The sequence below is a fragment of the Calliphora vicina genome, chromosome 5 (genome assembly GCF_958450345.1).
Source record: "Calliphora vicina chromosome 5, idCalVici1.1, whole genome shotgun sequence".
NCBI classification, from domain to species: domain Eukaryota; kingdom Metazoa; phylum Arthropoda; class Insecta; order Diptera; family Calliphoridae; genus Calliphora; species Calliphora vicina.
In genome coordinates, this window is record NC_088784.1 from 103,022,999 (window position 1) to 103,035,963 (window position 12,965).

Below are 12,965 nucleotides of genomic sequence, written 5' to 3' on the forward strand. Positions count from 1 at the left end.
AAGGAGTATTTCTACTACTTTTATTGAAAAAGGGAGTATTTCTAATACTTTATTGAAAAAAAGAAGAATTTCTACTACTTTTTTGAAAAAGTAATATTCTTATTATTTTTAGTATTTCTTTTTTGTAAATAGTAGTAGAAAAAAAGTGGTATTTCTACTACTTTTTTAAAAAAGTAATATTTTTACTACTTTTTTGAAAAACTAGTATTTCTACTACTTTTTTGAAAAAAGGAGCATTTCTACTACTTTTTTTGAAAAAGGTATCATTTCTACTACTTTTTCGAAAAAAGTAGTATTTCTACTACTTTTTTGAAAAAAAAGAGTTTTTCTACTACTTTTTTGAAAAACAGGAGTATTTCTATTACTTTATTGAAAAAAGTAGTATTTTTACTACTATTTTGAAAAAAGTAGTATTTAAACTAGTTTTTTGAAAAAAAGGAGTATTTCTATTACTTTTATGGAAAAAGGGAGTATTTCTACTACTTTTTGAAAAAAGGAGTATTTCTACTACTCTTTTTTTGAAAAAAGTAATATATCTACTACTTTTTTGAAAAAATTTTGTATTTTTACTACTTTTTTGAAAAAACTAGTATTTCTACTACTTTTTTGAGAAAAAGGAAACAACGAGTTTGTTATAACTTTATGCACAGGCTATCTATGGCCATAATTTGTATTTTTTCGAGTTTCAAAGTTCAAATTTTATATACACTAATAGAAAAAAACATGGTTAGACATGGTTACGACAACTATACAGTGTTCTTTGTAACAATATATTGTTAAAAACGTTTTATATATAGTCAAATGTTTCAGCATAAAAATCATTAGTTACCTTTTTTTACTAACAGCTGTCTGTTAAATTTATTTGTGTTGAAATTTTTAGTTTACCATCAATTTAACTTTTGTACAGCTGCCACAGACTGTTATCTAACATATCATGATGATAATTTTAGGATCTGAAAAGACAAATTTTAAAAATAGTTTAACATTATTTAACATGTGAAGCAGTTGAGAAAATATTATATTTTCTGTTGTTAAAATAACTAAACAATTTAGTTTTAAGTGGTTTAAACCAAACTACTAGAAATGAAAGTAAATAAAGTCTTAGACCACATAATAATTGTATATAAAAAGTTTACTTAAGATAAAAACTATTTGATAAAAGTCAAAAAATCTTTAATTGGTGGAAAAAATACTAACAAGACACAAAATTCCAATAAAAATACCCAATTCAATTGGAATTTTTATTTACGAAAAAGAAAGAATAAAACAAAACTTAGATATAAAAGAAAAACCAAAGTTTTTTAATGAAAACTATGCGTAGTTTGGAGTTTATGTGGGTTAACACACTCATATTTATAGATGCTTAATAAAGAATTACAAACAAAATTTTAATATTGCAAATATTCAGCAAAATAAAGTTTTATTGCCAAATTTAAATATTTATTTTGTATCATAAAAACTGTTTATAAATTTAATGTTTCTTTAGACAAGTAGTTTGCAGCAAGTAACACTGTAAGGAATGTTAGTTATAAGAAGAGCAATTATAATTAAAATTTTCAAAAGAAAATATCAAAATTTAACCAAAATTCCATTTTGCATAGACTAAGCAGTTCAGTATTCACAATTTAAGAAAGTTTTGAAAATTAAATTCAAAACTTCATCAGCCAATTATGAATAAAATTCCCTCGGGGAAAAGGGAAAAAATCCCGAGGAAAATTTATTCGTAATTGGGCTGTATATGTGTTGTTTTTTTTAGTTTTTTTTTTTAGTTTTTACCTTGATTCCAATTTAACACCATTTTTCCAAATTATAAATAAATATGTAAATTTCCACTCTATATAAAATCACCTAACAATATGTTTTTTTTATATTTTTATTATTTGCAATTTTTATTAGTTTTAATGTTAAAATGTGTTCTTTTATCGCAATTGATTGTTTACAATAGAGATTTATATGGCTAAATTGTTTATGCAAAAGTTCAAGTTTGTTGAACTTTCTATTTCATAATAACGTTTATATTTCCAAATATAAACAACAAGATTTTCTGTTTCTTTTAGTTAAACAAATTGGAATTTTATATTACAAAAAAAGCTTTTTTATATTAAACACGTTTTTAACATACGATAAAAGCTTTATAGAATAAAAATAAATAAAGCCTTTTCATATTAAAAAAGATTTTCATAGATTTTTTTTATATAAAAAACTTTTCGTTTTTAGATAATCTTTTAACCTATGAAGATGATTATTACTCTAATAAAGGCGTTTTAAAATAAAAATATCTATCAAATAAATCCTTTTCATATTGAAAAAGGTTCATATTAAAAAGCTTTTCAGTTAAAACTGATTTAACAACAGTTTACTACGAATATTTCTCACTAGAAAACGAAGTTTTTACTCCAAAAAGCTTTTCAAAGCTTTTCATTTAAAAGCTTTATTTTTCTATTTTTTGCATTATAAAAAGCTTTGCGTCTAAAAATAACATTTTAACCTATGAAAAGGTTTATTACTCCAAAATAAGTTAAAAAAAATTACTTTTTCACCGAAAATTAATTCACCCAAATAGCATTTTAGAATAACAAACAATTTTTTCTAAAATGGCCCTTGAACTTAAACAATTTTTTTCATTGTTTTTTTTAGCATAAAAAGTTTTCGCAATCCATTATTAAATTTTTACTACAAAAATTGTTTTCAATTAAACAATGAAACACTACAAGAAAAACGTTTTCATTGCTAAAATGCTATTCATAATATGTACAGACAGTTTTACTACTTAAAAGCTTTTTAACAAACATTTGTAATTAGCAGAAAAGATATTTCACCAAGAAATCTTTACATAAAATAGAAATAGATTTCCAAAAAAGCAATCTTTACATTATAAAGCTTTTTTTCCAAAAAATGCCTTTCTTCTAAAAAAAGCTTTTGAAAAAAATGTTATTATTTGCATTAAAAAAGCTCATTTATAAAAAAGAGATATTTTAATAAATCATTTTCACCAGTTAAAAAAAAATTAAAAATTACTTTTTAGCTTCCAACAAGTTTTTCTCTTTAAAATAGCTCTTATGCATTACAAACTTCTAATTTAACAAAAAAAAGCTTTTTATAATAACATTTTTCTTTAAATTGACTTTCTAACCTAAACAAATTTGTTCACTGCAAACGCTTTTTAACAAAATGTTGTTATTTGCATTACAAAAGCTTTTCTGTTCATTTCATCAAAAGAAAATTTTCAAAGATATTTGAATAAAATCTTTTTCACGGAGAAAGCTTTTCATAACATGAAAATTGCATTTTAGCTTATAACAAGTTTTTTACTTTAAAAATAGCCGTTATGCATTAAACAATTTTTTCACATAAATTTAACAGAACAAAAAAAAGCTTTCTGCTATAAAAAACAGTTTCTTCCAAATGTTTTCACTACAAAAGCTTTTAGAAATAATTTTATTGTTTGTATTAAACCAAAATAAGATTTTCAAAGATATTTGAAAAAAAGCTTTTTATAACATAAAAATTGATTGTTAGCTTACAATCAGTTTTTCACTTCACCAAAAGCTGTTATGCATTAAAAAACTTTATCACATAAATCTATTTCACCAAAAAAAGCTTTTTATAACAAAATTTGTTTCTTCTTAATTGGCTTTCTAATCTAAACAAATGTTTTCACTACAAAAGCTTTTAAAAACAATTTTATTATTTGCATTAAAAAGCTTTTCTTTTCAGTTACTTTCATCAAAAAAAAAAAATATTTTCAATGATATTAGGAAAAAAGCTTTTCATAACATAAAAAAGCTTTTTCGTTACAAAAAATTCAAGTTTCTAAAAGTGTGTTTTCTTATAAAAAAGCTTTCCCACTACAATTTAAAACAGATCAATGAAAGCTTTTTTAATATAAAGAAAGTTTTCACGTTGAAAAAGATGTATTTCAAAATTCAGGCTAGCCACTTAAATTTTGATTAATATCTAAACATTTGATTGACTTTTACTTCTGCGATACCATGATATTATATTATACTAAGTATTATTAAGACGCTCGCTACATTACCCTGGTTTCAGTTTAATTTTTTATATATTTTATTGTGTTTCTTTCTTTATAAATCTGCTTTACAACATGTCCAGTTGACATTTCCCTGCTACATATTTGAAGGGAAACAAAACAATGAAAATAAAAAAAATTATTCTTATAAAAATTACACAGCAGCTTCTTCAATGACACTTGTTTAAATTCTTATCTGCATGAATAAATAAAACAAAACAACCAAAAAAAAAACTGAATGAATACAAAATTAGATAGAGAATATAAATTAAATATTTATAAATTGTTTAAAGCAATGTGGAGAGCAGCATGAAGATAAAACCTAGAGAAATAAATGAAAGCTGTCCAGATTGCAAAATTGCTTAAGAATTATCTCAGTTATTTTTAAAGATAAATTAAGAAGATATAAACAATTCATCAAATACAACCAGGAAAAAAACTAAGCAATTTTATTTATAACTAAGAATACATGTGTATAATATACATTTGTATGTAAATACTTGTATGTACTTATGTATTTAACTATTATGTAAAATATAAAATAGAAATCTCTATAGAAATTGTAAGATATTATTGTACATATGATAAATATTAAAGTTATAAGTAGATAAGAGTATAAAATAAAATCATTTTTAATAAATAATAAATATTTAGAATTCTTATGCAAGTAACCAATAGAAATATACATATGTATATTATCAAGTACATTAGGGTGGTTTCATTATTAATTTTTTCGAATTTTGAAGAGTGCTGTGGATATAAATGAGACAGCAAATAAGGAAATTTCCACTTAGAAGCAGGTTTTGTGATTTGTTTGAGCTTTAATCATAGCTTTTGTTTTCTTATTACAACTAATCGTTTATTCTCTTACAATTCTACTTCTAAGAAGCGCTTTTTTCGAAGTGGAAGTAGAAAAACTACTGGGAAGCAAAACATTTTGGTAAATCGTGTCTTAATATTTCCTAAAATCGATCAATTTTATTTGGGGCCACCTTACTTCTTCTTCATACATATTTCCTCCTCCTGTTGTTAACATGAATGTTGAACATGCGTAAGTGCTTGATTGTCATGGTGCTGCTGGATGCATGTAGGTGCCTGTTGTAAATAGTGTATCGATATGAACTCGTAAATATTTATGTATGTTGGAGTGTCCTGAAGAGACAGTGAAGACTATATAAAAAGCATAATTGTTACGTAAGTAAATTATAGGGACGAAATGAAAAAATTCGATAAAAAAAAAATATTTTTGAATCATACTCTTCTGAAAACGATAAAACAAAGGCAACCAAATCGAAAAAATTTTAAAATCTTTATTAAAAAGATACACAATTTTGTATTGTGGTTACAGTAGTACAAATATGGCCCAAAATTTAAATTCTATGAAGGGTTATTTTTTTAAAAAAAAAAAAAAATGTTAAATAAAATTATAAATTTTTGTAGACGTTTCTGCACAAAATTAAAGATAACTTAAAAACGGTTCCTCCAAAGTTATTAAAATAAACTTAAAAAGGTTTAGTTTTACATAGCCCTTAATCCGTTTATATATTGCTTTTCAATCGGCTCAGCAGATTCGAAGTTATAAGAACAAATTAAAGCAAAAAATATATTTTTTATGTGAAAATAGCAAATTTTTTTGTTTTAAAAAAATCATAAAAAATCGAAAACGGCAAACATAAATCAGATTTATTGCTTTATCACAAAGCCACATGCCATATAAACAAAATGAGATATCCATCATAAACATTGATTAATTATTTTTGAATTTATTTACAATTAAGTGAATAAGCTCAGTTTCATAAAAATTTTGTTTTTTGTTTGATATACATAAAAGTTCGTAGTTAATATTCTTCTTTCGATTGATTAAATTTTGAAAACATTTTCCCCATGCTCTGTACAAATTTCCGTATATATAATGCGTTTAAATCGGCTCAGTAGTTTCGGAGTTATAATAACAAATTGAAGCAAAAAAATATATTTTTTACGTGAAAATAGCTAATTTTTTTGTTTTAAAAAAATCATAAAAAATCGAAAACGGCAAAAATAAATCAGATTTATTACTTTATCACATAGCCACATGTAATATAAATAAAATGAGATATCGATCATAAATATCGATTAATTATTTTTGATTTTATTCACAATTAAATGAATTCGCTCATTTTCACAAAAATTTTGTTTATTTGTTTGATATACATAAAATTTAGCAGTTAATATTCTTCTTTCGATTGATTAAATTTTGAAAACATTTTCCCCTTGCCCTGTACAAATTTTCGTATATATAATGCGTTTCAATCGGCTAAGTAGTTTCGGAGTTATAATAACAAATTGAAGCAAAAAAATATATTTTTTATGTGAAAATAGCAAATTTTTTTGTTTTAAAAAAATCATGAAAAATCGAAACTGTCAGAAATTGTTCAGATTGCAAAGCCACATGTAATAGGAATAAAACGAGCTATCACTCATAAAAACTTATTGATTATTTTCGAATTTATTCACGGTGAATTCGATCGTTTAAAAAAAAAATTGTTTTTTGTTTGATATATGTACATAAAATTGAGTAGTTAATGTTCTTCATTTGAATGATTTAATTTTGAAAACATTTTCATCATGCTATTTACAAATTTTCATATATATATTTCGTTTCAATCGGATCAGTAGCTTCGGAGTTATAATAGTAAATTGAAGCAAACAATTTATTTTTTTCATGAAAATAGCAAATTTTTTTGTTTTAAAAAAAACATGAAAAATAGAAAACAGCTAAAATGGTTCAGATTTATTGCTTTTTCGCAAAGCTACATATAATGGAAACAAAATGAGATATTGATCATAAAAATTAATGGATTATTTTCGAATTTCTGCACAATTAAGTGAATTCGCTTATTTTCACAAAATATATTAACGGATTAAAAGTTATGTAAATTTGAATTTTCCAAAGTTTATTTTAATAATATTGGACTAACCCTTTTCGAGTTAACATTAATTATGTGGATAATATATAATTTTACATAAAAAAGTTCTTAAAAAAATCTACATAGAATTGAAAAAATTTACCATTTTTTTTTACTTAGCTTTTTTTGTTGACCTGTGTAATATGTGTTAATTCAGAATTTCGAAACTCTCTTTAGTTTAGTTCATATTTTTTAATAGCTACTGTAAGATTTTCAATTTTCCAACTGCTTGATAAGTTCAGTCAGTAAAAATTAAGTTGCTATTATTGTCAACCCCAATGTATGAATTGTACAAGTTGTACTTATTGTTTTTGTTTTATTATCTTCCATAATGTCTGTCATTGTCTGAATGTAATTGAACATTGTGTATGACAAATCCAACAAGTGTTTTCTGTCATTACCATGAACAAATACCTACACAAGACAACAACAGTCAGCCGCAGCCGCAGCCACAGCAGCTGCTGCAACAACTACCTATGTACAAATAATTGAAAACAATGAAAACAAAAACAACAGCAAAAATGTCCACAACAATGGCAGAGGGAAAAACAATAGTAGAATAATGAAAAATAATCAAGACAATTTCACATTTAAAAAAAAAACAATAAAAACAGCAAAATTAATGTTTTTAACAAATTATTAGAGTCCGACAGAATATTTGGTTTCAAAAATCGGCCTAATACCAGTTAAAAAGCAAGTTAAATTATGGAATTTTAAAGGAGAAAAAAAAATTGTGTTAAAAAATATTTTTCCCGATTTTGACCCATTGTAGGTCCAAACTACTATGGTTTTATGTATGTCATTAGAAAGGTCTTTGAAATATCTATCATTAGATACCCATATTGTCTATATTATTTACATAGTAATCTAGATATAGATCAAAATAAGTAAAACAAGGTAGTACTGGTTTCTTGCTTATATCTCAGCCATTTGTGGGCCGATTTTCTCGATTTTAAATACTAACTTAACTGAGATCTATAGCGTATATATTGATGTACAAATCATGTATGTAAGTTATTTGCGGGCTACGGAAAGTTGATTTCAACATACAAACGGACATGACAATATATAGTATTTAAATCTAGTGGGTTCCCAAATGGAAAGTAAAGGAATTGCAAACGAAATGACAAACTTATATTTACCCTTGCCACTCATGGTGAAGCTCATTAATATAATTTTTTTTAGATGTTATGAATTGAAATCAAATCATACAAATTATGTTCAAACTTTTTTCTGTTTAATAGTAAACTACATTGAATTTTTCAAAAATTATACAAACAGTTTTTGTTACACTTAAAGATGTGAAAATCTAAGCCTGTATGTGTAGAGCACGCTACCAGGCTAAATAAAAACCATAATTTAATAAGATTCACTGGGAATATTTATCACAATCCTAGACAGTTTGGTATTGAAAATCAATAAAATCGGATGAGAAGCAAAAAAGTTATTACCAGGGAAACCGGAAATATGCTCTAAAAAAAGTGTTTTAAGCGCTTTAAATATGCAGTAAAAACTTTAAAATATGCTCTTAAAATTTAAAAAATATGCTCTTAAAAAAACAAACTTTTACATAATTTTTACCCAAAAAATATACTTTTATTTAAAAAATAAACAAAAATAACATGAACTAAAACAAGTCTAACAAAAAATATAATAAAACATACATCAAGTAAATGAGTAAAAATATTTTTCTTTTAAAATATCAATAATTTATATTCGTGAGTGATTTTCGGAAGTGGGCCTTATATGGGAGCTATGAGCAATTATGGACCGATCACCATGAAATTAGGTCGTGTGATTTATGTCTATATGTAAGTTATTTATGTTGAATTTTGCGTATATACCAAAATTTTTAAGAGATTTATGCATGTTAAAGTGATTTTCGGAAGCGGGTCTATATGGGAGCTATGACTAATTATGGACCGATCGTAACAAAATTTGGTGACATAAATTTTGTACATATAGGTCTTATTTGGAGCGAAATTTGTGTAGAAACATAGATAAATTAAACAGTTATGACCGATAAAGTCCAATTTCGAGAGGACATTTGTATGAGAGCTAGGTGAAATAATGGACCGATTTTAGCCAGTTTCAATGGGCTTGGTCCTTTTGCCGAAAAAGTAATATGTACCAAACATGATCGAAATATCTTCAAAATTGCGACCTATACTCTGCGCACAAGGTTTACATGGACAGCCAGCCAACAAGACGGACATCGTTTAATCGTCTCAGAAAGTGATTCTAATAGCCCTGACAGACATGTGGTTTCTATACCACGATATGTATACTACGTACATATTCATAGTATACGAACCAGCTTTACACCATAGTGTTTGATGGTTTAATTATAGTATAGGTTGACACACATGTAGTATACTACGCTAGTATAGTATACAAATCCTATGTCTGTCAGGGCTATAAGTCGCTCGGTATACTTTAAGGTGGGTGTTAGACTAATATTTTTTTGGCGTTACAAACATCTGCACAAATGCATAATACCCTCCCCACTATGGTGGTGTAGGGTATAACAATAGGAACTTAAGCTATGAATAGGCCTCGAAAGGTATTTTTTGATGATTAAGGTTACTATTGCAATAAATTACAAAATATTGACTTAAATTTTCAAATAAAAATCGCTGTCTATTGGATCTGAAAACATTTTTGTACATAGAAAATGTTCTTTCGACATCAACTGATGTTACCAAAATATCGTAATTATGATATTAATCTTATCTTTTCCATTTTTCCACAACAAACAACTTTCTTTCTTTAGAACTAAAATTTGATATTTAGATGGCGCTATTATGAAAATAGTGCTTATTTTATATAAAAAAAAGCCATCTATTTTTCAATTTTGAATTTTAAACAAAGGAAGTAAAAACCTGTAACAGAACAGCGAAAAATAAGTAAGACACAATTTGTTTTTAATAAAGTCAAAATATGCTATTAAACAGTAAAATATGCTCTAAAAACGCAAAAATATGACATAAATATTCTCTTAAAACAAATATATGCAAAAATATGCATTTAAGGGTAAAATATGCAAAAATATGCACTAACAAATCGATGCCAAAATTCTTAAATATTTCTGAAACGTGTAAATATCTTATCCATGTGCTCATTAGACTCACCAGAAAAAACATGCATTTGCATATTTTGGTTTCCCTGGTTATTACTCAAGGTATGAGATCACCTTAAAGAAATTTTTATATTTTTAACGAAAACAAACATCAGCAAAGAAATTTCTGGTTAATTTTGTGCCTAAAAATTTATTGAAATATTTAGAAAAATTAATATTACATTTAAAAAGTTTCGGTTTGTTTTGGATTAATAATGATTTATAGGCCGAATATTAGGTTTCAGTCGATGTTGGCTGAACAACTCAGTTTGAGTAGGACTCTACAAATGATACATGTTTTGTTCACAATACAATTTTAATGATTGAACAAAAGCCATACCAATGAAGGATACAATTATTTTGAGTTCAAATTAAATAGTTAAAGACTGTACTTACTTTGACACAATGTTATTAAATACAGGCGAATAATGCTATAATTATACAGGGCAACAAAATCGAAAACATTTTAGAGGCATTTTAAACCACAACACAATTTTGGTGGTTCCATTAGTACAAATATGGTCCAAATTTTGTTTTTGTTACAATATCAAAGCACTCAAAGTAAACGCTTGTAAGCAAATACAATTTTGTGAAAATGAGCGAATTCACTTAAATGTGAATAAATTCGAGAAGAATCAATCGATTTTTATGATCGATATCTCATTTTGTTCCTATTACATGTGGCTTTGCGATAAAGTAATCAATCTGAACAATTTCTGCCGTTATCGATTTTTCATGATTTATTTAAAACAAAAAAATTAGCTATTTTCACGAAAAAAATATATTTTTTGCTTCAATTTGTTATTATAACTCCGAAACTACTGAACCGATGGAAATTCAATATATATGTGAAAATTTGTACATAGCATGGGGAAAGAGTTTTAAAAATTCAATCATTCAAAAGAAGAACATTAACTACTGAATTTTATGTATTTCAAACAAAAAACAAAAATTTTGTGAAAATGAGCGAATTCACTTAAATGTGAATAAATTCGAGAAGAATCAATCGATTTTTATGATCGATATCTCATTTTGTTCCTATTACATGTGGCTTTGCGATAAAGTAATCAATCTGAACAATATCTGCCGTTATCGATTTTTCATGATTTTTTTAAAACAAAAAATTAGCTATTTTCACGAAAAAAATATATTTTTTGCTTCAATTTATTATTATAACTCCGACACTAGTGAGCGGATTGGAACGCAATATATATATGAAAACTTGTACATAGTATGAGAAAAGCGTTTTTAAAATTCAATCATTCAAAAGAAGAATATTAGCTACTCAATTTTATGTATATCAAACAAAAAACAAAAATTTTGTGAAAATGAGCGAATTCACTTAATTATGAATAAATTCGAAAAGAATCCATCGATTTTTATGATTGAAATCTCATTTTGTTGCTATTATATATGGCTTTGCGATAAAGCAATAAATCTTAACAATTTCTGCAGTTTTCGATTTTTCAAAATTTTACCATTTTTGTACTTAGGTAGACATGATGCATGAAATCTATGTAATGATTAGTCAAACCTTTTTTTGCTGTTGATGTGTGTTATCCAATTTTGCAACTTAATTTATTACTGAGAAGAAAATTATAGATTACTCATAATACATTCTTTTAGTACAAATGTCATGTCAATAAATTTTATAACGATCCATAATTAGTAGGGTGATCGGCCCGGTTTTTAATAACCGGTTTTCTTGCTAAGGACGGTTTCGGTTTTTTGAAAAGCTCAAATTTAGAATATCGAAGAAACCTCGAATAGCCGGTTTTTTCTAAGTGTGTTTTTATGAGTTTTATGGTGTTTTCTTTTCTGGCATAAATGCTGCATTTATTCTGCATTTTACCCTTCTTTGTGTTCTTTTCTGAAAAAAATGTAGTTTGGTCGTGTTCTTTTCTAATAATGTTACCCTAAAACCCTGAATATATGCTACATGTTTCAATTTTATCAAAGGGTTAGAAATGCACCACTTTTTTTGTAAGCAAAAAGTATAGTTTTTTAATATTTAGTAGCTACATAAAAGAAAATTCCATACATGCTAATGATTTTGTTCTATTGTGATCGTTAAAAATGCAACACATTATGAGGGTATGGGTAACATTCAATAAATGGTACACAATATATAGGCAACATTTTGAGTCAGAAAAGAAAACACCATTAGTGTATTAAAAACTTTAAAAAATATTCAAAATCAATAAAATAAAATTAAAACAAATATTTCAACTATTTTATAAGACTTTTTATATTTAGAAAATGTCACAAGTGATCTGGAAAGCCTGAAAACTTACTTAATGCTTAGTTTTCTACATGTCCTACAAATACACCAAGTAAAAGTAAAAGTTTTATAAAAACAAAAATCTATATACTCCAATGCATTTAAACTGTGTTTTACTTATTCCTAAGAGATAATTTTACCTTTATACGGTCTTCAAATTTAGAAATACTACTTTTTTTAAAAAAGGAGTAGAAATACTACTTTTTTTAGAAAAAAAAGGAGCAGAAATACTACTTTTTTAACAAAAGTAGTAGAGATACTACTTTTTTAAAAAAAGTTAGAAATACTACTTTTAAAAAAAAGGAGTAGAAACACTACTTTTTTAAAAAAAAAAGGATTAGAAATACTACTTTTTTTTAAAAAAAGGAGTAGAAATACTACTTTTTTAAAAAAAAGGAGTAGAAATACTACTTTTTCAAAAAAATGAGTAGAAATACTACTTTTTTTAAAAAAGGAGTAGAAATACTACTTTTTTTAAAAAAAAAGGAGTAGAAATACTACTTTTTTAAAAAAGGAGTAGAAACACTACTTTTTTTTACAAAAATGGAGTAGAAACACTACTTTTTTTTAAAAAAAGGAGTAGAAATA

At 25.5% G+C, this 12,965-nt stretch overlaps 1 protein-coding gene across 1 annotated transcript in view; it reads right to left on the reverse strand.

Moving 5' to 3' along the window:
- Dgk (diacyl glycerol kinase 1) overlaps window positions 1-12,965 on the reverse strand; it is a 201,471-nt gene that overhangs the window by 165,328 nt on the left and 23,178 nt on the right. Inside the window, exon 2 of the mRNA XM_065513526.1 lies at window positions 830-953. The gene's annotated coding sequence lies outside the window, so the exon portion shown is untranslated. The remainder of the gene's footprint in view (window positions 1-829; window positions 954-12,965) is intronic.